At 47.5% G+C, this 23725-nt stretch overlaps 1 protein-coding gene across 1 annotated transcript in view; it reads right to left on the bottom strand.

Annotated features, from left to right (window-relative positions):
- The window catches only part of LOC139266828 (adhesion G protein-coupled receptor F4-like), a 186779-nt gene that overhangs the window by 124166 nt on the left and 38888 nt on the right, over window positions 1–23725 (bottom strand). Inside the window, exon 2 of the mRNA XM_070884435.1 lies at window positions 6008–6058. The gene's annotated coding sequence lies outside the window, so the exon portion shown is untranslated. The remainder of the gene's footprint in view (window positions 1–6007; window positions 6059–23725) is intronic.

Below are 23725 nucleotides of genomic sequence, written 5' to 3'. Positions count from 1 at the left end.
AACGGAGAAACATCGAGGGGAGGGGGTAACGGAGAAACATCAAGGGGAGGGGGTAACGGAGAAACATCGAGGGGAGGGGGGAAACGGAGAAACATCGAGGGGAGGGGGGAACGGAGAAACATCGAGGGGAGGGGGGAACGGAGAAACATCGAGGGGAGGGGGGAACGGAGAAACATCGAGGGGAGGGGGGAACGGAGAAACATCAAGGGGAGGGGGGAAAGGAGAAACATCGAGGGGAGGGGGGAACGGAGAAACATCGAGGGGAGGGGGGGAACGGAGAAACATCGAGGGGAGGGGGGAACGGAGAAACATCGAGGGGAGGGGGGAACGGAGAAACATCGGGGGAAGGGGGAATAGAGAAACATCGAGGGGAGGGGGGAGGGAGGGAACGGAGAAACATTGAGGCGGGGGGGAGAAACATCGAGGGGGGGTAGAAACATCGGGGGGTGGGGGGTATTGTGTTCCGAACACAGATGAGACTGCATACAGTGAGGTTAAAGTTACAGTGACCTCAGTCTTTATTAAGAAGACCGAGGAACAGGCCTTATATACATTGCTCCCAAGGGATGCGGAGATCCCTTGGGACTTCAGGGCTGAGCTCCCTGCTGGCAAAACATGGGAGTGCATGCTTTACAGATACACAACATCACTCCCGCCAAAAGTCAAAGTGAAAACTATTTACAAGGTGAGGCGGTCAGGAGCCTTTCTTTCCCTGGTGGACCGCCTCGGTACAAATGTCTGTTCTGGTGTGTTGGTTGTGCCCTCACTGGGCTGGCGTGTTGTTGGCCCTGCAGGGCTGTTAGGTGAGCCTGGCCTTGCTGGGCTGTTGGGCGTGATGGGTTCGATTTCCTGGTCCAGCGTGGTGTCGTTGATCCTTTGGCTGTGTGTTGTGGGCTCGAAAAAGGTGGTGTTTGCTGTGGGTTGTTCACAGCAGTCTGTGAACCGCAACCTCATTTGGTCCAGGTGCTTTCTGCAAATTTGTCCATTGTCTAGTTTGACTACAAACACCCTACTCCCTTCTTTAGCTATCACCATGCCCGCGATCCACTTGGGACCATGTCCATAGTTAGCACATACACAGGGTCATTCAGATCAATTTCCCATGACACAGTGGCGGGACCATCATTTACATTTTGTTGCTGCCGCCTGCTCTCTACCTGATCATGCAGGTTGGGGTGAACCAGCGAGTGTCCTTTTCATGAGTAGCTCAGCCGGGGGCACCTCTGTTTATATTTTATTTCTGTATATTTTTTTTAAATTTTGAAATATGCTCAGCTCAGCGCACTTATGGCACTATTATATTATAGATAGGATTGAACCCAGTGTCTGCTGAAAGTGCTGTGGAGCTGAAAGACTGTGATCTCTGTCCAGGCAAATCAGCTTTATACATATACATTGGGGGGAATTTTAACCCCCAAAATTGGGCGGGTTGGGGTCAGATGGGATGTAAAATGTTTTAAAATCTCAAACTCTACCCCAATCCGCCGACTTCCAGGTTCAATGGACATGGGACAGGCAGCCAACCTACTCCCAGGAGGCGGGTTGGCCATTTAATTATTATTGAGCTGGGAGCCTCACATATAACTTGTCTTACAGGTTTAACTCTGACTGGCCGGGTTTCCCAGGCCTCGGGAAATTTGGCAGCTCAAGGGAGGCGAGGACATCTTTTGGGAAAAGGTAAGTGCCCTTACAGCACTGCTTGTGGGCAAGGAGGAGCAGGACTGATTCCTCCTGGCCTCTCAAGCTTTCTTTCTTCCCTAGGATCAGACTACCCCACCCCCGTCAGACACCCCCATCTAAAGACACCTATCCCCGATCAGGGAACGGAACCTTCCCGGGGTTTGAGAAATGGACCACCCCGTGGTCAGTGATCTCACACGAGTGGTCAAGGTCAGTAAATTTATCTTCAAATACCATCATCATCATCATCATAGGCAGTCCCTTGAAGCGAGGATGACTTGCTTCCATGCCAAAAAGGGATGAGTTCATAGGTGTTTCAATGAAGGACCTAATATTCCAGATCCCGAACTACATCGTGAAGGGTGGAAGATGCCTGTGCTTGGATTTTTTTTTTTAACGTGTGGTGACCGTTGCACATCAGCCATCCTTGACAGAGCTAGGTCTTAGTCCAGTGGCAAGGATTACCCAAGACCAACTGGAGACCAGCTCTGCTGCACAGACCGAGCACGCACACATATCACAGTGTGGGCTGGCCCGTGCTGCCCCTGGGCCCTCGCCTCTTCTGGGCACCAGAGTCACGCCTCTCCTGGGCCCTGGTCACTTCCCTCTACGGACTCTTGCCGCTTCTTCGTCCCTCCTGCTGTGCCTGCCCACACTGCAATCAGCGACCTGGCTTCATAGCTGTCGCTGCTCATTACCTCTTAGCTTTTATATTCTATACTTCTTGAGATCAAACCTAGAATTATATTAAGTATTTTTTTTACAACCAGGTGTTTGACATGCAGAGGTCTGACAATCTGAAGTTCACTCAAGTCAGAAAAAGAGAGGATATTACTCCCATTACTTTGTAGTCCCCAGAAGTACAGGAGAAATTTTAATCCTTCTTAATATCAGAATCATAATATTTGAGAAATTATAGAGGTTCCATTACACTCCTAAATGTATCCTATTGGCCACCAACTAGTGCGAAGAGTATCGAGGAAAAAATTTGCAGGGAAATTACAGAGAGGTGCAAGAACTATAGAGTAGTGATAATGGGGGACTTCAACTGAAGTGTGTTCAGGAGAACTTTCTTGATCAGTATGTTTCCAGTCCAATGAAGAAGGAGGCATTGCTGGATCTGGTTCTGGGGAATGTGGCAGGTCAAATGGAGCAAGTGTCAGAACGGGAACTTTTAGGGAACAGTGATCAGTGATCACAGTGTCATAAGGTTTAGATTAGCTATTGAAAAGGACAGGGAGCAAATTGAGAGTAAAAATACTTAATTGGAGGAAGGTCAATTTCGGTGGGTTGAGAATGGATCTGGCTCAGGTAAATTGGAATCATAGATTGGCAGACAAAACTTTAATCGAACAATGGGCCGGCATTAAAGAGGAGATGGTTCGGGTAGAGTTAAGGTACATTCCCACGAGGAGGAAAGGTAGAGCAACCAAAGCCAGAGCTCCTTGGATGATTAAACAGATAGGGAGTAAGATGAAGCAGATGTCAAGTTGAGAATACAAGTGAGAACCTGCTCCTATTTCTTATGTTCTTATGTCTTCTAAATAGGCTAGAGGAGGCAAAAACATTTATTCAGGAGAGAATTTGATAACATGATACGAATGTTAAATTTATTTTATTCTGGATGGCTGATCAAATAGCTTCTGCCATCTATATCTACCTTATGATAATCAAATGCCATATCCCACCATCTGCACCACAAGCCTCACACAATGCTCAATAATACACTACACCCATATCACTCACCTACCAATAATCTCAATCAAACACGACTCATACCTCTCACACCCACATCTCACAGCTTGCACGCACTGTCAGCTATTAAATCATCACCCAAACATATTGCACCACACTCACTGACACACTTCCCTTTCTCTTGCAAGCCAAGGTGGCCTACAACCATAGCCAGCAGGGGTTACCTGCATAATCATGTTATCCCCCATGGAAAATACGGTGCTGGCCATTCTTGGGAGGGCAATCACTGAGCCCGTGACCAGCAGGAGGGCTCAAAGTGTACAAGATGCGGGTATCCTCATATGTAATCCTCCTTCTCACATTCCACTTCCCCTTCATCCCACAGTCACTTCTGATTTACAAGCTGCACACGGTGTAAGCATGTACCTCTTGCTTTCCCATCCTCCCCTCACCACAACCCTACCCTTGTGCGTTTTCATTTCAGAGACTCAACAAATCCAACCTGCCCAGCCAGTGGTGCAAGAGGAGGAAGAGGAGAGTGATGATGAAGAAGAAAGACCGACAGTTGATCTGACCCTCACAGCTACCAGCTCAGATACTGGCAGTGCGCAGATTTTAGAGGATAGCTTAGAGGCGGGATCTGCACGTGTGAGTCACTAGGCACGAGTGGGGTGCAGCCAGTGCAGTAGGAAAGGGTAGCACAGGTGCCAACTCCCCGGAGGGTGAGTTCGCACACGAGTTCTGCTGCAGAGGCCTCAGATAAGGACTTCAAAGGGTTGGCCTTCAAAAGAAGGCTGATGGGTATGCACAACAAAATGCTTGTTGCTTTGACAGGCCTGCCAGAAAGCCTGAATACAATGGAAGGAGCATGGAGAAGTCTGGCACCAAACCTGCACAGGGCTTTGTGCAGAGCTTGGCACCCATCTTTTCCGGCATGGAAGTGATGGCCAACTCCATTTGTGCACTTGTGGACCCAGCCATGATACAGGGTCTGATGGCCGATGTCTCAGCTTCCATTGTAGCACCATCGGAAGCCTCCCAACGTCTGAGTGTTGCAGTGGAAGCTCAGACTTCTGTCATGCAGACTCAGACTGCTGCCATCGTGGCTGCATTTACCAGTGTGAAAAGGGGTTTTCAGGGTGTCACAGCAGTTCATCAATCTGTCTGCCAATAGATGGCTAGGAATGCTGAAGCAGAGGACTGGCAGTGGCTCTGTGGAGCACCAACCTGCTCTCCTCTCTCAGGATGACAGAGTGACAGTGGTGGGAGGAAGAATGCTGTCAGTGCCCTTGCTGTTTCCTGTCAGCCAACCAGCCCAGACTGCTGCCGCCCATGCCCAGATGGTACAGTCCGAAGCTGGGCCTACTAGGCCCAGAGCTGCTTGAGGTTGTCCTGCAAGGCTATTTGCAGACTCCCCCACTGAAAGTCAGCAGTCTTCCACCAGCAATGTTGCACCCAATGGGGTTAGCACTTCATGGGAGCTCAAGGACAGGCAAAGGCATACTGATGACAGGCACCAAGAAATTGCAAAGGGTGATTAGTTGGCTTTGTTGTGTAATGTTGGATGGATTGATATATAAGGTTGGATGGAAGTTTCTTTCGTAGAGGTTTTTATTTCAGCATTGTGACCAAGAGGACGCTGGTAATATAGGGAAGATAAGGTGTGGGACAATTGTTGAATGGGGAATTGGGGTTGCCGTCACTGATACCACAGTCAAATGAGTCGATCAAGGACAGCCCAGGCAGAAAGGTGTTGTCTAAGTTGGTTTCTCTCTTCCACTTCATTTTCTTCCACTTCCTTCTCCTCCTCAGCTGGTCGTCGTATGTCTAGTGGCAAGAGCTGCGCCCTCACAATGGCGAAGTTGTGGAGCATGAGGCAGACCAGGAATGTGAAGGGGAGTTGGTTACGATCTCTCTTGTTGGAGGTGGTCACTTCTGTTAGGTCGCAAGTAACATTCGCACATCAGCCCAAGGCTGAATGTCGTCCAGGTCTTGATGCAGGCAGGCTGCGGGCAAGCATGGAATGATTCATTATCTAAAGAATTATCGCTACCTCTCTTTCCTCCTTTAAGACGCTCTTTAAAACTACCTCTTTGACCAAGCTTTTGGTCATCTGCCGTAATTTCCTCTTAAGTGGCTCGGTGTCAAATGTATCAAATTGTCTTTGAAGCGCCTTAGGACATTTTACTAAGTTAAAGGCACTATATAAATAAGAGTTGTTGTTGTTGTTGAATTGCTAATGGAGCTGAACAGCCCCATTTTTGACCTTATGATAGAGAGAGGATCATTGATGAAACAGCTGAAAATAGTTGCACATAGGATGCTCCTCTAAGGAACTCATGAAATGATGCCCGAGGTCAGAGGTGGTTTGCTTACAACCGCCACAACCATCTTCCTTTGTGTCAGGTATGACATCGCAGTGTGTCACAGCAGTCCAGCAATCTGTCCTCCAATAGACGGCTAGAAAAAAACATGCTCTGCATCCAAGTAATCCCAGTGATACCAATACTGCCCATCCCAAAACTATATTAATTAGCTGGAAGTGGTGTAGCAGGAAGGTACAGTCTGAAGCTATTGGCAAATGCAGCTACTCCAAGATTATTATCCATTTTACCAAAGCTACTTGCCTTACCTCTCCAGGTGCTACAGAATCAGGCAGTTCCAGTCCCACAATTCTAATCAGCTAGGAAAAAACAGATATTTGGGAGTGACCATGGTGGGCATAAAAAAAGCAAACAAAAAGTACCCTGAACCAGTCTACAGACGTCAACATCCCAAACTATAATATAATGAAAGCGGTATCAATGGCATTGTGTGCTGCCTTCAGATCTAGCTTCAGGCTGTTTCTGTTGGTTAAAATTTTCAATTAACTGTTTGCAGCTTCAAAGAATGCTGACATACTTGTCGTTCTTTTTATTATTCAGAGAAACAAATAGATAAATCATGTGAAGTCACTGTACAATTTGACATATAGTACTTGCAGGATGGCACTGTTGAATAAATCCTTTACCCATTAAACAGATTTGTATAGCTAGAGATATTAATATGTTTGATGATTCACTTCATTTATTGACAAAACTTCCATCTTAAACACCCTTAGCAACATACAGAATAGCGCACATTTGTCCCATGACCAAAAATTACTCTACATGGATTTAATGAGGTCCCGTGAAGGTGGCTTCTCAAAGGCAATGGTCTTTCTTTCTTTCTATCTATCGAAGTAAAAACTCTTATACCATGTTCTTTTATGGCTCTCTTCCTGTTGGAGGCAACCTATCCAGTGCTTTATGTCCACCCAGTTGCTCGAACCGATTGCCAAACAGAGATGAGAGCCCCCATGCCTTTTCACACTTCCTTTCATTGCTTCTCGCAAGCCATAGCTTTGTTGTAAACCAACCATTAATGTATGCACTCACAGCACCATAAGCTTTTCGAGAATAAGATTTAAATCAATTCTGTCTACATTACTCTTGTCTTTATTAGAAACAAAAGTAATGTAAAAACTAATATGTCCTTACTATACAGTATAAATGCACATGAGGCCCATACTTGAGAGAAGATCACTCTGTGATCAGTTACCTTTATTACCAAGACCTCAAGAGCTAGACGGTGGGTGGAGCTTCCCCTTTTATGCCGGAAAGTCCAGGTTAGAAGTGTCTCCCACAAGTTCGCCCCCTGTGGTCAGTGTTCTCAAGGTGTACAACTTAGGTCAGCTTATACATGGGTTACAATGACAGTTGATTAAATGACATCACCTCCCCCCCAAAGTCTTATTGGGATCACAGGTTAAGTCTCTCTGCTGGTTTACGCTCCCTTGTAGAGCGCCTGAGTTGGGGGTCCAGTTGTTGGGCGCTGGCCTGAGTGTCTGCTGTTTGCGGTGTCTCAGGCCTGTCCGGACTACCCACAGTGACTGGGCTCTCCTCCACTTGGTTCCGGTGTTCAGTCACCTGTGGTGGAGTAAACTCTACGTCGTGTTCTTCCTCTGCTTCTTCGATGGGGTTGCTGAACCTCCTTTTAGTTTGATCCACATGTTTGTGGCAGATTTGTCCATTGGTAAGTTTAACTACCAAAACCCTATTCCCCTCTTTGGCAATCACAGTGCCTGCAAGCCATTTGGGCCCTGCAGCATAATTAAGATACAAAAACAAGGTCATGGACATCAATATATCATGCCCTCGCATTCCTGTCATGGTAGTCACATTGTGACTGATGCCTGCTCTCAACAATTTATTTCATAGTAGGGTGTATAAGGGATAACCTGATTTTGAGCATCCTTTTCATTAGCAGCTCTGCGGATGGAACCCTTGTGAGCAAATGTGGTCGGGATCTATTGGCCAACAGGAGGCGTGATAAGCGGCTTTGTAGGGAACCCCCTTGGATTCTGAGCATCACCTGCTTGATTATCTGCACTGCTCGTTCTGCCTGGCCTTTTGAGGCCGGCTTGAACGGTGCCGTTCTGACATGGTTGATTCGCATTTATGGCCTTGTTGTCGGCCAAAAGGGATGTTAGGGGTTTGTGATCTGTCTCCAGCTCAAATTTCCTGCCAAACAGGTACTGGTGCATTTTTTTTTACTGCATATACACATGCAAGCGCTTCCTTTTCTACCATCCCGTAGCCCCTTTCTGCCCGAAACAGACTTCTGGAGGCATAAGCTCCCGGCTGTAACTGATCATTGACATTCACATGCTGAAACACAACCGACCCCACATGACGATGCATCACACGTTAAAACTAGTTTCTTACATGGGTCATATAACGTTAACAGTTTGTTGGAGCATAACAAATTACGTGCTCTATCAAAAGTCCTTTCCTGGCTGTCCCCCCAGACCCAATCGCGACCTTTGCGTCGGAGCACGTGTAGTGGCTCTAAGAGCGTGCCCAATTTGGGAAGAAAGTTGCCAAAATAGTTCAGGAGCCCCAGGAACGAACACAGCTCCATCGTGTTACGGGGTCTGTGTGCTCTCTGGATCGCTTCCATTTTAGACGCAGTAGGTCTGATCCCGTCTGCTGCTACCCTCATCCCCAGGAATTCTACCTCTGGAGCTAGGAAGCCACACTTCGCCTTTTTCAGTCGCAGCCCTACCCGGTCCAGTCTGTGTAGCACCTCCTCCAGGTTGTGGAGGTGTTCTTCAGTATCACGACCCATGATGAGGATGTCGTCTTGAAAAACCACCGTCCTTGGAATTGACTTGCAGAGGCTTTCCATATTTCGCTGAAAGATCGCAGCGGCCGAGCGAATCCCGAACGGACATCTGTTATACTCAAACAACCCCTTGTGTATCATGATGGTGGTCAGCTTCTTCGACTCACTTGCCAGCTCCTGGGTCATGTAAGCTGAGGTCAGGTCCAATTTTGAAAAAGGTTTGCCACCGGATTGCGTCGCAAAGAGGTCCTCCGCTCTCGGTAGCGGGTACTGGTCTTGGAGTGACACCCGATTGATGGTGGCCTTGTAATCGCCACATATCCTGACCGACCCATCCGCCTTGAGCACCGGCACAATCGGGCTCGCCCAGTCACTGAATTTGACTGGCGAGATGATGCCTTCCCTCAGCAGGCGGTCCAATTCGCATTCTATCTTTTCCCGCATCACGTACGGCACCGCTCTGGCCTTGTGGTGTACTGGCCTGGCATCCGGAATTATGTGAATCACTACCTTGGTCCCCATGAAAGTGCCGATGCCGGGTTGAAATAATGAGTTAAATTTTTCCAGGACCTGTGAGCATGATACTCGCTCCACAGAAGAAATTGCATTGACATCGCCCCATTTCCAGTTCATGACAGCAAGCCAACTCCTCCCCAGTAGTGCGGGACTGTCCCCTGGGACAATCCAGAGTGGCAACCTGTTCTCCGAATCTTTGTGGGTCACGACTACCGTGGAGCTGCCGAGCACCGGAATGATCTCCTTTGTATATGTCCATAGCAGTGCGTCAATCGGCAATAATTTTAGCCTCCTGGCCTTGGACACCCACAACCTTTCGAACTGTTTGATACTCATCAGGGACTGGCTGGCCCCCGTGTCCAGCTCCATTAATACTGGGATGCCATTGAGGAGCACTTTCATCATTATCGGTGGCGTCCTGGTATATGAACTGTATATGTGCTTCACATGAACTCGCTGAACTTCAGCTTCCAGCGATTTCCCCCAGTTTCCATTTGGCCTCGTAGGGCTTACATCAGGCCTGTCCTCCTCGTACATCAACCTGGCTGCAGGCTTCCTGCACATACGTGCCAAGTGACCGCTGACGTTGCAGTTTCTGCAAGTATATTGCTGATACCTGCAAGCTCTGGCTGGGTGTTTGCCTCCACACCTCCAGCATGAGCTAGAGGCCCCATTGTTGGAAACAAAAGGTCCATTACCAGTCGATCGTCTCTGACCGTCTCTGTAACTGTCCTTAAGCGCACCATTAACAGGTGTTGATGGCCCCATTACTGGCCGCATTGTCCATTGCAATGGCATGAATCGCTGTTCAGCTAGCCATTGTCTCTGTTGAATTCCTCCTTTGGGTTCGACTGCATGCTGGGGCATATCCGATTGCCCTTGTCTGCCTAGGGAACTGTGTGCCACGTTAACAATGTTGACTCCCTGGTCGTTTGCCGCACTTGAGCCAACATTTTTGCCATAAATCATTCTGGTCTCTTCGTCCCCCGAGATAATTGTCTGGGCTATCAGAGCCACCGCTTCCAAGGTCAAGTCTTTGGTTTCAATCAGTTTCCTGAAAACCCCAGCGTGCCCGATGCCCTCAATAAAAAAGTCTCGCAGCATCTCCGCCCTGCATGTATCTGGGAACTTACATAGGCTCACCAGTCGCCGGAGATCTGCCACGAAGTCTGGAATGTTTTGCCCTTCTCGTTCCTCGATCAACTTACTGAGCTCTTCGAACGTCTTGTCCGCCGGCATCTCTGGTGCTAGAAGGTCCTTCATCAGGGAGTACGTTCTGGATCCACAAACCGTCAGGAGATGAGCCCTGTGTTTGTCGGCTGAATCCTGTCCCAACCATTCCTTCGTGACAAAGCTTTGCTGTAGTCTCTCAATAAAGTCGTCCCAATCATCACCAACACAGTACCTCTCTTCTGTGCTGCTCGTGGCCATGCTCGCGTGGTTTTAATCCCAGTTTCTTGTCACCAATAATATGTCCTTACTATACAGTATAAATGCACACGAGGGCCATACTTGAGAGAAGATCACTATGTGACCAGTAACCTTTATTACCAAGACGTCAAGAGCTCAACGGTGGGTGAAGCTTTCCCTTTTATACCGGAAAGTTCAGGTTAGGAATGTCTCCCACAAGTTCGCCCCCTGTAGTCAGTGTTCTCAAGGTGTACAACTAAGGTCAGCTTATACATGGGTTACAATAACAGTTGAATACATGACAAAAACATATCAATATTCTTACAGGTACATTGGCACATTGAGCTTTTCCTGCAGTTAACCATATGTTGGAAGGCACAAGCTTATAGGATCTTGGTAATTTGCCAGCAGCTCTCAGTTTGGTCACATTGCGATGGGTCCACGTAGTGAATTAAGCTGTATCTATCCTTGGTTACGATTCATTCAGGGAATAACATAGCACAGATAATGATGAAGTTGCCCTTTGTGCTTATTTAAGCGGGAAACTTCCTACTTGGAATCAAGTCATGGAAGTAATCTGTGGTGGCTTCTTAACAAAGCATCTGAAACGGGTGGCTGGGTAGATATTACACTAGATTTACCAGCCAACCAAAGTTGGTTAACAATGAGGAAATACATGAACATGGCAAACAATGATGACTGAACAAAGGTTGATTTAGGACTGATGTCAAGAATGTTTTCTTCAGTGACTTTGAACTTTGAACAGACTTCTAGATAGGGTAAATGAGACAAAAAGAAATCAGTTAAGAAACTTGAATATTATGATGTGACTGGGATGGGTTTTCTTTTAAAGGAAGGAATAGCAGTGATGGGACTGGACTTGCAGCTGCCCCAAGTCTCCACTCACCTCTGACCCATTTACCTGGGTAGGGAGGTAATTTCCCATGTTTAGTATTCCTGCCAAGAGGGACTTGCCATTGTCCCTGTGGGAAATGCTGGAGGTGCTGCAGCAGCATGAAAGACAGGAATGATATTAAAGGGGCAGAAGGGCCCCAAAGACTGATGGATGCAATTAAATAATTGGGGACCAGATTGGAGGTAAAAGCAGAACCCTCTCCCTCCATGGAGGAACCTCAGGGTCGTTACTGCCATTTAATGGGGACTACCATTGCCATCCTGGGAACAGAAGAAGCACGGCAGACAGGAGGGAAATCTACTAGGAAGCCAAGCCCTGCTGGCCTGCCACCATTTTTATGCAATGGGTAGGAAAAGAGTAGCCAATGGCAGGGGCAGGCAGTGAGGCTGCATTAGGCCCCATTGCTTGAATTTTCCATCATTCTCTGCCAATTTCAGGTGGAATCATGGAGGTGAATCCTTCGCTCTAAGTTTTTGGAGATAGATGAGTGAACATAGGCTTGATGGTCTTCCTCATTCATACACTATACTATTGTCCTGTGATTATTTAGGTAACTATCGATAACAAACAAGTGAAAGTGTCATGCTTGAGTACTTTACCAAATGTATCCAGTAAATTTACGGATTTGAGACACAAAGTAATTATGATGGTTGAGAATAAGCACAGCAGACCAAAATAGAATAAACAGAAACATGCAGCTAAAAAAGATAGATAATTGACTTTTATTGATGCATTTCACTTTCAAACATTCTGATAAACATGGTACTTTACAAGATAACAACATACAACAGAAGGCACTGAGTACAGAAAGGCAGAGGGTCTTAGCAGGCCAAAGAAATGATAATGGAGATCATCAGATGAGAGGCATGCCAGCGTTAATTAGGGTGGAGAGTAGCATGTTCTTAGTTTTTAAAATTGAATGTGTCTATTTTACTTGTACAGTTATGTTTGAGAAGATGTAAGGAATTAAATGTGGCACACTGCAAAAATGGGTCATGTATAGTCATGCAACCACAGGATGGCAAAGTGCATATACACACTTATCATGTGCACCTGTTACAGATTCGCTAGAACCACAGGTTCAACAAGATGGGCCTTCCTAGTCTCCAAGTCTCACCACAGTACAACGACTGACCTTCAAGAATGCAAATCACAGCATGGCATGCTATAAACTGAAGGATTATTTTTCAAATACTCTCAATAATCTGATGAATTAAACATTTAAAAGGAACTAGTCATTCTGAGCTATGAACTTCAATCTATCAATATAGAATACAAAGTCTTGCGTGTAGTGTGCATCAATCTTAAATATGTACAGCATATTCTTCCATCGAATCATGAGTCATCTGTCATACTTTAATGATTGACTTGAATAATCATTAATCAAATATCTCACTGGTAAGAAAAGCTAAACTACCTCTACCAGGAACCCACAAAGCCCACAAAGCTAACCAATCAAATTTCTCTTCCTTTTCCTTCAAATTTATCAACAAGGAACCAGTATCTACTACAAAACCAATCAATATTCAGTCATCTTCAAATCCTTATCAACATAAGTAAGAAGCAAGAAGTTGTATTTTTAAATTATGAACAGAATTATGTACTTCGTATGAAAGAAAATACTTTACAACAAATATATATTTGAGCAATTATATAAATGCAGGCCTTTTATAGAAGCTACCATTGTGAAATTAACTTACTATGAGGAAATCATGAGGAAGTTGTTCTGCTTCAACACTTCTGACACACATTGGGAAATTGCTTATTCCCAGCCAGTGAACTTAGACCCATTAAAAGACAGACAGAAAATTGTTGGCTGAGAGTGCACATTCCTGGTGTGCAGCAGGTGAGTCACAGCAGAAAATCTCTCCTCTGATTACAAGGAAGTTAGAGAAAAGTAATGCTTTTGATGGTATGTGCCAGATCTGTTGTTTCGATACCATAGGAATGTCAGCTGACATATATGAACCGGTAAAACAAGTAAGCTGCCATACCAAGGTTTAATTGACAGAAGTGGTGATTATAATTTTGAAACTATCCATGCTACTCTTCTAAGCAGAGCTATTAATCTCAAAGGAGTAATATTATGGGCAAAAAGGGATAACATTAATACCTATTTAAATATACACTACCACATTATTTCCTTTAGAAGTAATTATTAAGTTCAGTCATTCCGGTTTGTGACTATCACATGCCAATCAAAAATGCTGGGCGCAACAGGGTTTCCTCTGGTTAGATACACAAATTTTATAACATTGTCCCGTTTCTGTTGGGCAATCAACTGCTTCTCAAGCAGTTACTGAGCTCATTAGTTACCATTACTGTAGCTACGCAATGAGGAAATCCAAATGCACAGGTAATGGGTGGATGCACCATTCTGAATATGATTATCCCCATCCTTTTCAACAGCATGTATAAGAAACATTGGGTTGACGTCTCCTAGCACCAGACATCAACCCAATGCCCTCAGCATCAACAGTATTGCAGAAACTCGAAAAGGCATGGAAAGCTATGAAGAAGTACATTGACTTGAGGATGACCAGCAAAGAAGTGCAGAAATGCAATGGTAAATGGTGTAGCCTCTGCAATGCATATATCCATTGAGAGAGTTAAAGCTTTTAACATCCATACTTGAACTTGGATTATGAGGAAGTACACAAGTGGCCACACAGGTGTTGTTGATAATGTCCTGCATTCTGTGTAAGTGGGACAGCAAGCAAAAGTGAATCTTCTTTCTTTCCAGCTGTTTAGGCTTCATGCTGAAATCAAAGAACTGGGGGGGTGAAATTCCATTGTGCCCCATTTGGGAACAGCAACATCCAGGAGGTGAGACATTTTGCATCAGGCATGGAAGTTCCACCCCGCTTGAAAAATTCGGGTTACCACCCCCGAAAGGAAGTGGAGCGCAAAATAACATGCTTTTCTCCCTTTCTGGGGCAGCAGTGCGGCAGACGGGTCGGGAGCGGGAAGCAGCAGTACTCACTGGGCCATGTAGTGCTCCTGTGTAAGGGGCTCTTCCCTTCATTAAAAAGAGGAGGGCTCAAGCTGCAAACTATGCAGGGATGAAACAGGCCTCCATGAACCACTGGGGAGCAGGGATACTGTGACAACAGCACTCAAGCAGAGTGCCGGACTGAACGATCGCGGCACGGACCTCGCGATCTTGGCGCCAATGGGGCGCCGAAGAAAAACGCCTGATTTTTTTTTTTAATACGGCTGCCACCTCCCCTTTAACTAGCGCCCCGCGGGCAGTCTGCAGTCTGGTTCACGTCCCCTGAAGCTGTCGTTTGTATCACCCAGCACAGCCTCAATTTTTCCTCTGGGGAGATAACGGGGCGCTGCGCATGGTAACGACATTGGCATAGCCATCGCAGCGGAGCTGGGCACTACGGGTTATCACCGCCGCTAAACTCCCATGGAATTTAGTGGGAATCATATAGCCGACGCGCCCAGGCGAAATGTCATTTGCCCCACATTAGTGCCCCCTGGAGATGCTAATGGAAGGCACAAATGATCCAAATTTCTAGACCCTGATATTTCTTCCAGTAGAGAGCTTCAGACGCATCACAAATGTTGTGGTTTCTTGCATGACAGATGATTCCTGTCAAGACTCTGGCAGGTACATGGAAGGTCCCTAGTAGCATAGGAATGCTGTGCAGTGGTTACCTTGACTTCCACTGACAGTGCTAATGTTCTGGTTAACTCGGTTGTAAGTCATCCCACAGAAAACAGCACGGCTCTTTGCTTAGCCCAAGCCTCATCATGTATTCCTCCTTGCCGAGCTTCAGGTAGCTGCGTATTATACAGAAGTGTGCCAGCCTACAATGATTGGCAGATACGGTGCTGAGTAAACCTTCTCTGAACGCTGCAGCATCTGATCACAGGCCATAACTGAGGCTGCAGCCACTCTCCTGCGAGTGAGTACATACATCAAGAAACAATACCAGTATGTCACGCACAAATCTTCACCTTCAGCTGATAAATACGATTCCTTACCATCAAAAGTGCCCCAAGCTGCTCTAGGTGCCAAAATGGCTCCACTGCACAAATGACAAAGGGTGATTACGACTTCTAAGGATCTATTCATTCAATGAGCACATTGATACTTGCTTCTCGCCAGTCCCAACCTCCGCGTTGGTCATTCTGCTGTTGCGTTATTTGGGTCTTTTTTTGATTTGCCGATAGCTCCAGCCTCGTGTTCCAAACTGCTCCTCTGACTGAGGTCCTGTGGGAAGGAAGAAGGAAGGAGGATAGTAGGAGTATGTTTGTGTGTATGTATTGGCACATACGGCAGAGCCTGGTCTCCAGTCATCTTGGATCCCCTTTATCGGCCTCCCCATGTTAAAAGAATTCACGCACAGGTATCTTCCACCTTCCTGAGGGGCTGCCTACGATGATGATGATACTTGATCCACAAATTTGTTCCAGTGCTCTTCTGTTTGTTTGGGCACAAAATCAGTATTTGGAAACGAGAACAGCTTGGTGCATTTCTTCTCAATGCAGTCAAGCTAATGGCTAAGCCAAAATGCATGAATGTGTGGCAAGTCCAGGGTTACAGCAAGATGCGTGATGACATTGCATTACATTACCTGACTTGGAAGAGTGGCTCGATACAACATATTATAGAAGAAGGCAATGATAAATGTGTGTGACTGGTTCCCAGAAGCAAAAATGTGTTAGAGCCAGAAGTGCACTCAGGAAATTCAGAAAGCCAGGAAAGTTCCTGAGCCTTAAATCAAAAATACACGGAAACCTATCCTGACGATAGACAGCCTGACGACTGATTTCTTAAAAACAAAAATGAAGACCTGCAAGTTGGAAGGATGTCTGCACAGCCTCCTAAACCCGTCTCCAAAGCAATGATGACAACAGATTGTTCCACTGCGCAACAGCCAGGAAGCGTTTTGTTTTATTTAAAGGGCAGTCACCAGAAACATCTTCTGAACCATCCTTTTACAGAAGTGAGACTCCAGTAAAACTTTAATTGAAGAGTGGATTATAAATAGATGTAAGAGACTGAGAAGGCCTTGACTGACAATGAGGAGAGGTAGGCAATGGCTAAAGGAATATCAAAGGTGTATGGGGTAAACTCCAAAACAGAATCCCATGAGTGCAAGTCAGGTTGGTTACAGTGGGGGTGAAATTGGATAAAGCCTAAAAACGGGTGTGCATAGCGTGGAGAGCCCATTGAAAGTGGTGCAGGCAACACACAAACCTCGTGCTGACTGCTCACCATAATGATTGCAGCACTGATCTCAGCCCTACATGCCCTGCTTGTTGGCTTAGTGCTGAACAGGGATGCCAACATCGGGTGCAGTCTACTGGCCTATAACATTTGGCCCAGGTGCTTGGAATACTTAAAGGGAGGTGTTTTTTGTAGAAGCACCTCATTGTCAGTCTGGATGAAGTCCTGGCCTAACAGGCAAGACGGCGGGCGAGGAGGTTTTCTGATGTGGCACTGAAGACCTTGAACCTGGAGCTTCACAGAAGGTGTCAGGTCCTCTACCTACAGGGAGCAGGAGACATTCCAGGCAGCATACCAGAAGGCTGTGGTAGGAAATAGCTCAAGTTGTCAGTTTCACGAGTGTTGTCCCCAGGATCTGGATCCAGTGCCACAAGAAGTTGAATGACCTCACACGAGTGATCAAGGTGAGTGAATGCATCTTCAAATGCCATATCTTACCAACAACTCCATTAGCCTCACACACTGCTTAATGCATCGCATCCCCATCACTCACCTACCAACAATCTCCGGCAATCACCACTCATACCTCACAATCTCAGCTTCACTTCACTCTCACACACTTACCACTGCAGCAAGACTCACACCCACATCTCAAACCTTGCTCACATTGCCAGCTATTCAACAATAGCAGGCACATCACCTAAACACAATGCACCACACTCATTGATACACTTCTCTCTCTCTTGCAGGCAAAGGTGGCTCATAACTATTATGTTCAGAATAACTCCACAAGACTGTGTTGTAAGCTCAAACCATTGTGACCTGGGTCTCTTTAATGTAATTCCAAAGTGATGAAGCAGCATGGTGGCTTGCCTTTTATACCTGCTTGTCCAGAGTGCACAGATGACCCTTAGGTTTCCCACAGGTGTGCATCCTGGTGGCAAGTCTTACACATTGGTGAGGTTTGCATACATAACAATAACCACTGGCAGCAGCAGTAGATGGGCGGAGGGGAAGACCGACTTCGCAGCCTCATGGAGCTGGAGGACACAATACTGGAGATAATTGCAGAAGCTGTTACTGAGGCCATGGCGAACAGCAAAGTTGAAAGCATTGTTGATGACGGTGTGCTCATACATAATGCTTCTTCTCACATTCCTCCTCCCCCTCATCCCACAATCTCATCTCACTTACAAGCTGCTAATGGTGTAAGCATGCACATCTTGCTTTCCCCCTCCCCTCACCACAAACCGACCCTTGTGCATTTCTCCTTTCAGATTCCCAAGAACCCCCAACAGCCCAGCCTGTCCCTGAAGATATGGAGGAAGAGAGTACGGGAGAAGAGGCACCTTCACTCGATCGGACAGTCCCAGACATCAGCTCAGAAAATGGCACTGCACGGACATTAGAGGGTAGTATAGAGGCGGGATCTGCACGTGGTAAGGCCAGGGGGAAAAGGGTCGCTTGGGTGCCAGCACCTCGGAGGGCGGGTTCGCACATGAGTTCTGCTGCACAGGACTCAGATTATGACCTTGATGGGGCGGCCTTCGGAGGAAGGGTGATTGATATGTACGCCGAAATGCTTGGTGCTATGGCAAGAGAGCCTCTTATTGCTGTCAAGGAGCTTGGAGGAGTCCAGCTCCAACATTGCACAGGAGCTTGGAGCCTATGATTTCCATCATGGAAATGATGGGCAACTTCATTAGAGAACCTGTGGACCCAGCCATGATGCTGGGTGTGATGTGTGATCTCACAGCTTCCATTGCAGCACAGGCAGAAGCGACAACCTGTCAATACTGCAGTAGATGCTCAGACTGCTCTCCTGCAATCTCAGCCTGCTGCCAAGCCAGATCAGACTGCTGCCCTCGTGGCTGCATTTACGAATGTGGAAAGCAGCTTGCAGAGACTCACAGCAGTCCAGCAATCTGTCCTCCAACAGATGGCTAGGAATGCTGAAACTTTGTCCTGGATGACAGAATTCATCCTCCCATCCCTGCCACTCTGCCAGTGCCCTTGCTGCTGTCTGTCATCCAGTCAGCCCAGACTACTGTCGCCCAGGCCGAGGTGGTGCAATCTACAGCCGAGCCTTCTAGGCCCAGAGCAGCTCGAGATAGTCCTGCAAAGCCATCTGTAGGTTCCCCCACTGAAAGTCAGCAGCCTTTCACCAGACATGCTGCAGCCACTGGGTTCATCATAGGCAGTCCCTCGGAATCGAGGGAGACTTGCTTCCGCTCCTGAAGAGAGTTCTTTGGTGGTTGAACAGTCCAATACGAGAGCCACAGACTCTGATACAGGTGGGACAGATAGCCGTTGAGGGAAGGGGTGGGTGGGACTGGTTTGCCGCACGCTCTTTCCGCTGCCTGAGCTTGATTTCTACACGCACTCGGCGTTGAGACTCGAGGTGCTCAGCGCCCTCTCGGATGCACTTCCTCCACTTAGGGCGGTCTTGGGCCAGGGACTCCCAGGTGTCAGTGGGGATGTTGCACTTTATCAGGGAGGCTTTGAGGGTGTCCTTGTAACGTTTCCGCTGCCCACCTTTGGCTCGTTTGCCATGAAGGAGCTCCGAGTAGAGCACTTGCTTTGGGAGTCTCGTGTCTGGCATGCAGACTATGTGGCCTGCCCAGCAGAGCTGCTCGAGTGTGGTCAGTGCTTCAATGCTGGGGATGTTAGCCTGAATGAGGATGCTGATGTTGGTGCGTCTGTCCTCCCAGGGGATTTGTAGGATCTTGCGGAGACATCGTTGGTGATATTTCTCCAGCAACTTGAGGTGTCTACTGTACTTGGTCCATGTCTCTGAGCCATACAGGAGGGCAGGTATTACTACAGCCCTGTAGACCATGAGCTTGGTGACAGTTTGGAGGGTCTGGTCTTCAAACACACTTTTCCTCAGGCAACCGAAGGCTGCACTGGCACACTGGAGGCGGTGTTGGATCTCATCGTTGATACCTGCTCTTGTTGATAGGAGGCTCCCGAGATATGGGAAGTAGTCCACGGTTTCCAGGGCCAAGTCGTGGATCTTGATGACTGGGGGGCAGTGCTGTGCGGTGAGGATAGGCTGGTCGAGGACCTTTGTCTTACGGATGTTTAGCATAAGGCCCATGCTTTCGTACTCTTCAGTAACTACGTCGACTATGTCCTGGAGTGCAGCCTCTGTATGTAGCCACTGGGGTAGCACTGCATACGAGCACTAGAGTAGGAAAAAGAACAGGAAAGACGGACACTAAGGGAATGCAGAAGAGTGATTAGTTGATGTTGCTGTGTAATATTGAAACTGATAAATTTATAAATGATGTTTGGAATGTTTGTCTTGTGGTGGTTCATTTTAGCATGGTGCCCAGGAGGACACTATGATGTTCTGTGACTGAGGGAGGTGGGGAAGTGGTGAGCAACAGGGATCTGGGGTTTCATGAGGCGCTCATGAACAGCTCGACCGGAATGGGGATTTGCTGTCTGCCTCTTCCCTTCTTCTTCCTCCTCCTCTTGAGGTGGTCCTGGAACCAGTGGCGACAGGATTGTGGCCTCGTGGTGGCCAAGTTATGGAGGATGCAGCAGGCCCATCAGGAATGGGACACCTGCTCTGGTGTGTACTGGAGGACTCTTCCCAAGTGGTCATGGCAGAGTTACTGTTGCCTTAGCATCCTAACAATCTGCTCAATGTGGTTCCTCGTGGCAGCATGGCTGTCATTATGTGACTGCTGGTGACGAGTGGGGGGGGTGGGGTTGCAGAAGGAAGTCATCAGCGAGGTGCAGAGTGGATAGCCCTCGTTACCGAGCAGCCACCCACCGGTTCGACGTGGTGGCTGGAAGATTGCTGGCACAGTGGACTGGCGCAGAATAAATGCATCATGTCTGCTGCCAGGATAGCAGGCATTCATCATTATGATGTGCTGGGCATGATTGCACATCAACTGCACATTAAGTGAATGGTAGTCCTTGTGGTTGTGGTACATCTCAGGTTTGATATGGGGTGCCCTCAAATTCACATGTGTCCAGTCGATGGCATCCTACACCAGGGGATGCCCGATATCCTGGCAAAACCACATGCCCACTCCTCCTGCTTCTCTCTGTTCTGAGAGAAGACAATGAAGTCCCTTGTCCTGGAGTATTGAACCTCTGTGACCTCCCAGATGCTGTGATGGATGGCAAACTGGGAGAAGTTAGCTATGTCTCCTGCTCCAGACTGGAAGGATATGGTCAGGCAGTGAAAATATTGAAGGCTACGGTAACCTTAAGGGCAACTGCAGTGCCATCATCGCCCTGCACTAAGGCTGCAGGTCAGGTTCCAGGAAGTGGAAAAGATCTATGATCACCTCCTTGGTGAAGTGGAGCCTCCCAACACACTACTCTTGACTTAAATGCAGGTAGAAGAATTTTATTTTTAAATCACTCTGGGTTGTGGGCATCGCTGGCAAGGCCAGCATTTATTGTCCATCCCTAATTGCCCTCGAGAAGGTGATGGTGAGCCGCCTTCTTAAACCGCTGCAGTCCTTTTGGTGATTTGTGCTGTTAGGAAGGGAGTTCCAGGAATTTGACCCAGCAACAATGAAGCAATGCCGATATATTTTCATGTCAGGATGTGTGTAACTTGGAAGGGAACTTGCAGGTTCTCCCATGCGCCTGCTCCCTTGTCTGTCTGGGTGGTAGAAGTCGTGGGTTTGGGAGGTGCTGGCAAAGAAGCCTTGGTGAGTTGCTGCAGTGCATCTTGTAGATGGTACACACTGCAGCCACGATGCACCAGTGGTGGAGGGAGTGAATGTTTAAGGTGGTGGATGGGTGCCAATAAAGCAGGCTGCTTTGTCCTGGATGGTGTTGAGTTTCTAGAGTGTTGTTGGAGCTGAACTCATCCAGACAAGTGGAGAGTATTCCATCACACTCCTGACTTGTGCCTTGTAGATGGTGGAAAGGCTTTGGGGAGTCAGGAGGTGAGACACTCACCACAGAATAGCCAACCTCTGACCTGCTCTTGTTACCACGGTATTTATGTGGCTGGTCCAGTTAAGTTTCTGGTTAATGGTGATACCCAGGGTGTTGATGATGGGGGATTTGGCGATGGTAATGCTGTTGAATATCAAGGGGAGGTGGTTAGACTCTTGCTTGTTGGAGATGGTCATTGCCTGGCATGTATGGCATGAATGTTACTTGTCACTTATCTGCCCAAGCCTGAATGTCGTCCAGGTCTTGCTGCCTGCGGGCATGGACTGCTTCATTATCTGAGGAGTTGTGAATGCAACTGAACACTGTGCAGTCATCAGCAAACATCCCCACTTCTGACCTTATGCTGGAGGGAAGGTCATTGATGAAGCAGCTGAAGATGGTTGGTCCGAGGACACTCTCCTGAGGAACTCCTGCAGCGATGTGCTGAGGAACTCATGCAGCCATGTCCTGAGTTTTCGCCCTATTCACATTGACTTCAGTTTTACTAGAGCTCCTTGATGCCACACTCGTTCAAATGCTGCCTTGCTGTCAAAGGCAGTCATTCTCACTTCACCTCTGGAATTCAGCTCTTTTGTCCATGTTTGGACCAAGGCTGTAATGAGGTCTGGATAGAGTGGTTCTGGCGGAACCCAAACTGAGCATCGGTGAGATTATTGGTAATTAAGTGCCGCTTGATAGCACTGTCGACGACATCTTCCATCGCTTTGCTGATGATTGAGAGTAGACTGATGGGGTGGTAATTGACCAGATTGGATTTGTTCTGCTTTTTGTGGACAGGACATATCTGGGCAGTTTTTCACATTGTTGGGTAGATACCAGTGTTGCAGCTGTACTGAAACAGCTTGGCTATAGGCGTGGCTAGTTCTGGAGCACAAGTCTTCAGCATGACAGCGGGATGTTGTCAGGGCCCATAGCCTTTGCTGTATCCAGTGCGCACAGCCACTTCTTGATATCATGTGGAGTGAATTGAATTGGCTGAAGACTGGCTTCTGTGATAGTGGGGACATCAGGAGAAAGTCGATCTGGATCATTCCCTACCACTTCTGGTTGAAGGTGGTTGCAAACGCGTCAGCCTTGTCTTTTGCACATGCCTGCTGGGCTCCACCATCATTGAGGATGGGAATAGTCATGGAGCCTCCTCCCGTTAGTTGTTCAATGGTCTACCACCATTCACGACTGGATGTGGCAAGACTACAGAGCTTTAATCTGATCCATTGTTTGTGGGACCGGTTAGCTCTGTTTATATCATGCTGCTTCCACTGCTTAGTATGCATGTTGTCCTGTGTTGCAGATTCCCCAGGTTGGTACGTCATTTTTAGGTACGTCTGGTGCTGCTCCTGGTATGCTCTTCTGCACTCTCATTGAACTAGGGTTGGTCCCCTGGCTTGATGGTAATGATAGAGTGAGTGATATGTTGGGCCATGAAGTTACAGATTGTGGTCGAATACAATTCTGCTGCTGCTGATGGCCCACAGTGCTTTATGGATGCCCAGTTTTGAGCTGCTAGATCTGTTCTGAATCTATCACCATTTAGCACGGTGGTAGTGCCACACCATGGGCCCAAGCTTCCACATGATTTGCGCCTGATTTTTTAGGAGCAACTGGTGGAGAACGGACTATCTTAGAAATCGCAATTCTCCACATTTTTTTTTCTGCAGTTCTAGTCAGGTAGAACAGTTCTACTTTGGAACAGAATTTTTTCTTCAAAAGGAGGCGTGTCCGGCCACTGACGCCTGATTTGAAAGTTTCCACAGTGAAAATGTACTCCAAACTAAAGTAGAATGGAGCAAGTGAAGATTTTTGTAGAACTGAAAAAACCTGTTCTACACATTAAAAAATCAGGCGCAGGTTACAAATTAGGCGTCCAGAATGAGGTGGGGGTGAAGGGAAGTCATTAAATTCTATAATAAATCCTTATTTATACTTATACCAGTGCCAAGGTCGATGCCAGGTGATCCGTCTGGTTTTATTCTTATTATTGTTTTCTGCAGCGGGGAGCAGGAGGTGGCCGTGGGAGGAGCCTTATTCACGCAGCCCCAGTGAGGCCATTCGGCCAGGGCTAGGGGCTGCGTGCTTCGGGCCCCTCCCACACAGTTTCGGGCGCCTGGAGCTACTGCACTTGCGTGCCCACTGTAGCGCGCATGTGCAGAGGTCCCGGCACGGTTTTCAGCGCAGGGACCTGGCTCCGCCCCCCCACAGCTCGTGCTGGCTGCGCCGAGGGCCAGAGGACCTGCAGGTAGGTG

The sequence above is a fragment of the Pristiophorus japonicus genome, chromosome 7 (assembly GCF_044704955.1).
Source record: "Pristiophorus japonicus isolate sPriJap1 chromosome 7, sPriJap1.hap1, whole genome shotgun sequence".
Taxonomy (NCBI): Eukaryota; Metazoa; Chordata; class Chondrichthyes; family Pristiophoridae; genus Pristiophorus; species Pristiophorus japonicus.
This window is presented reverse-complemented; position numbering and strand designations above follow the sequence as displayed.